We start from the raw sequence: 4,212 nt of genomic DNA, 5'->3' as shown, positions 1-4,212 counted from the left end.
CATGAAGCAGCCATAGGTATACATATATCCCCTTCCTTTTGAACTTCCCTCCCATATCCCTCTCCATCCCAACCCTCTAGGTTGATACAGTGCCCCTGTTTGAGTTTCCTGAGCCATATAGCAGATTCCCATTGGCTATCTATTTTACATATGGCAATGTAAGTTTCCCTGTTACTCTCTCCATACATCTCACCCTCTCCTCCCGTCTCCCCATGTCAATAAGTCTATTCTCTATGTCTGTTTCTCCATTGCTGCCCTGTAAGTAATTCTTCAGAACCATTTTTCTCGATTCTGAATGTATGCATTAGAATATGATGTTTTTCTTTATCTTATGATGTTTATCTTTACCTTTCTGACTTGCTTAACTCTGTATAATAGGTTCTGGGTTCATCCACCTCATGATAGAACTGACTCAAAGCTGTTCCTTTTCATGGCTGAGTAATATTCCATTGTGTATATGTACCACAACTTCTTTATCCGTTCATCTGTTGATAGATATCTACAGTTGCTTCCATGATCCAGCTATTGTAAATAGTGCTGCAATGAACAATGGGATGCATGTGTCTTTTTATTTTATTTATTTATTTTTAAAATATGGAATGCTTCATGAATTTGTATGTCATCCTTGCGCAGGGGCCATGCTAATCTTCTCTACATTGTTCCAATTTTAGTATATGTGCTGCTGAAGCGACTATGCATGTGTCTTTTTAAATTTTGGTTTCCTCAAGGTATATGCCTATGAGTGAGATTGCTATGTCATATGATGGTTTTATTCCTACTTTTTTAAGGACTCTCCATACTGTCTTCCATAGTGGCTGTATCAATTTACATTCCCACCAACAGTGCAAGAGCATTCCCTTTTCTCCAGGCCCTCTCCAGCACTTATTGTTTGTAGACTTTTTGATGATGGTCAGACTGACTGGTGTGAGGTGATACCTCATTGTAGTTTTGATCTGCATTTCTCTAATAATGAGTGACGTTGAGCATCTTTTCATGTGTTTGTTAGTCATCTGTATGTCTTCTTTGGAGAAATGTCTGTTTAGATCTCTTTCCCACTTTTTTATTGGGTTGTTTGTTTTTCTGGTATTGAGTTGTATGAGCTGCTTGTATATTTTGGAAATTAATCCTTTGTCAGTTGTTTCATTTGCTATTATTTTCTCCCATTCTGAGGGCTGTCTTTTCACCTTGCTTATAGTTTCCTTTGCTATGCAAAAGCTTTTAGGTTTAATCAGGTCCCACTTATTTACTTTTGTTTTTATTTCCATTACTTAAGGAGGTGGGTCATAGAGGATCTTACTTTATGTCATCAAGTGTTCTGCCTGTTTTCCTCTAAGAGTTTTATAGTTTCTGGTCTTACATTTAGGTCTTTAATCCATTTTGAATTTATCTTTGTGTATGGTGTTAGGAAGTGTTCTAATTTCATTCTTTTCCATGTAGCTGTCCAGTTTTCCCAGCACCATTTACTGAAGAGGCTCTCTTTGCTCCATTGTATATTCTTGCCACCTTTGTCAAAAATAAGTTACCCATGGGTGCATTGGTTTATTTCTGGACTTTCTATCTTGTTCCATTGATCTGTATTTCTGTTTTTGGGCAAGTACCTTACTGCCTTGATGACTGTAGCTTTGTAGTATAATCTGAAGTCAGGAAGGTTGATTCCTCCAGCTTTCTTCACAAGACTTCTTTCACAAGACTGCTTTGACTATTCGGGATCTTTTGTGTTTCCATATGAATTGTGAAATTTTTTGTTCTAGTTCTGTGAAAAATGTCATTGGTAATTTGATAGGGATTGCATTGAATCTGTAGATTGCATTTGGTAGTATAGTCAGTTTCAGAATATTGATTCTTCCTACCCAGGAACATGGAGTATCTCTCCATTTCTTTATATTGTCTTTGATTTCTTTCATTGGTGTCTTATAAGTTTCTGTGTACAGTTCTTTTGTCTCCTTAGGTAAGTTTATTCCTAGATATTTAATTCTTTTGTTGCAACGGTGAATGGGATTGATTCCTTAATCTCTCTTCTGATTTTTCATTGATAGTATATAGAAATGCAAGTGATTTCTGTGTTTTAATTTTGTATCCTGTAACTTTGCTAAATTCACTTATTAGCTCTAGTAATTTTCTGATACTATCTTTAGTGTTTCCTATGTACAGTGTCATCTGCAAACAGTGAGAATTTACTTCTTCATTTCCAATCTGGATTCCTTTTATTTCTTTTTCTTTTCTGTTTGCTGTAGCTAGGACTTCGAGAACTATGTTGAACAATAGTGCTGAAAGTGGACACCCTTGTATTGTTCCTGATCTTAGGGGGCATACTTTCATTTTTTCATCATTGAGAATATTGTTTGCCATCAGTTCAGTTCAGTCCAGTTCAGTTCAGTCGCTCAGTCATGTCCGACTCTTTGTGACCCCATGAATTGCAGCACGCCAGGCCTCCCTGTCCATCACCAACTCCCGGAGTTCACTCAGACTCACGTCCATCGAGACAGTGACGCCATCCAGCCATCTCATCCTCTGTCGTCCCCTTCTCCTCCTGCCCCCAATCCTTCCCAGCATCAGAGTCTTCTCCAATGAGTCAACTCTTCGCATGAGGTGGCCAAAGTACTGGAGTTTCAGCTTTAGCATCAGTCCTTCCAAAGAAATCCCAGGGCCGATCTCCTTCAGAATGGACTGGTTGGATCTCCTTGCACTCCAAGGGACTCTCAAGAGTCTTCTCCAACACCACAGTTCAAAAGTGTCAATTCTGTGGTGCTCAGCCTTCTTCACAGTCCAACTCTCACATCCATACATGACCACTGGGAAAACCATAGCCTTGACTAGACGGACCTTACTCAGCAAAGTAATGTCTCTGCTTTTGAATATGCTATCTAGGTTAGTCATAACTTTTCTTCCAAGGAGTAAGTGTCTTTTAATTTCATGGCTGCAGTCACCATCTGCAGTGACTCTGGAGCCCAAAAAAATAAAGTCTGACACTGCTTCCACTGTTTCCCCATCTATTTCCCATGAAGTGATGGGACCAGATGCCATGATCTTCATTTTCTGAATGTTGAGCTTTAAGCCAGTGTTTTCACTCTCCACTTTCACTTTCATCAAGAGGCTTTTAGTTTCTCTTCACTTTCTGCCATAAGGGTGGTGTCATCTGCGTATCTGAGGTGATTGATATTTCTCCCAGCAATCTTGATTCCAGCTTGTGTTTCTTCCAGTCCAGAGTTTCCATGATGTACTCTGCCTTTAGAATGGACTATTTGGATATCCTTGCAGTGCTAATGACTCTTAAGAGTCTTCTCCAACACCACAGTTCAAAAGCATCAATTCTCCGGGCTCAGCTTTCTTCACAGTCCAACTCTCACATCCATACATGACCACTGGAAAAACCATAGCCTTGACTAGACGGACCTTAGTCGGGAAAGTCACGTTTCTGCTTTTGAATATGCTATCTAGGTTGGTCATAACTTTCCTTCCAAGGAGTAAGGGTCTTTTAATTTCATGGCTGCAGTCAGCATCCACAGTGATTTTGGAGCCTCTCAAAATAAAGTCTGGCACTGTTTCCACTGTTTCCCCATCTATTTCCCATGAAATGATGGGACCAGATGCCATGATCTTCGTTTTCTGAATGTTGAGAAAGCTAACATTTAAACCAACTTTTTCACTCTCCTCTTCCACTTTCATCAAGAGGCTTTTGGTTCCTCTTCACTTTCTGCCATAAGGGTCGTGTCATCTGCATATCTGAGGTTACTGACATTTCTCCTAGCAATCTTGATTCCAGCTTGTGCTTCTTCCAGTCCAGTGTTTCTCATGATGTACTCTGCATATAAGTTAGATAAGCAGGATGACAATATACAGCCTTGATGTACTCCTTATATATGGCCATTATTACGTTGAGGTAGGGTGTTCTTTGGAAGGAGTTCAGCTAAAGCTGAAACTCCAGTACTTTGGCCACCTCTTGCAAAGAGTTGATTCATCGGAAAAGACTCTGATGCTAGGAAGAATTGGGGGCAGGAGGAAAAGGGGACGACAGAGGATGAGATGGCTGGATGGCATCACTTATTGATGGAAGTGAGTCTGAGTGAACTCTGGGAGTTGGTGATGGACAGGGAGGCCTGGCATGCTGCGATTCATGGGGTCGCAAAGAGTCGGACATGACTGAGCGATTGAACTGAACTGAACAGGTTCCTTCTATGCTCATTTTTTGAAGAGTTTTAATCATAAAAGGTG

The 4,212-nt window shown here is 40.1% G+C and overlaps 1 non-coding gene across 1 annotated transcript; it reads right to left on the bottom strand.

Moving 5' to 3' along the window:
* Window positions 1–588: 588 nt before the first annotated feature.
* Window positions 589–691, bottom strand: LOC114111092 (U6 spliceosomal RNA). The gene has a single exon (XR_003587221.2). It is a non-coding gene; the product is annotated as a U6 spliceosomal RNA (small nuclear RNA).
* Between the last annotated feature and the right edge of the window lie 3,521 nt (window positions 692–4,212).

This window comes from Ovis aries, chromosome 26 (genome assembly GCF_016772045.2).
Source record: "Ovis aries strain OAR_USU_Benz2616 breed Rambouillet chromosome 26, ARS-UI_Ramb_v3.0, whole genome shotgun sequence".
Taxonomy (NCBI): Eukaryota; Metazoa; Chordata; class Mammalia; order Artiodactyla; family Bovidae; genus Ovis; species Ovis aries.
Note: the sequence above shows the minus strand (reverse complement) of the source record. Positions and strands in the feature narration are given on the sequence as shown.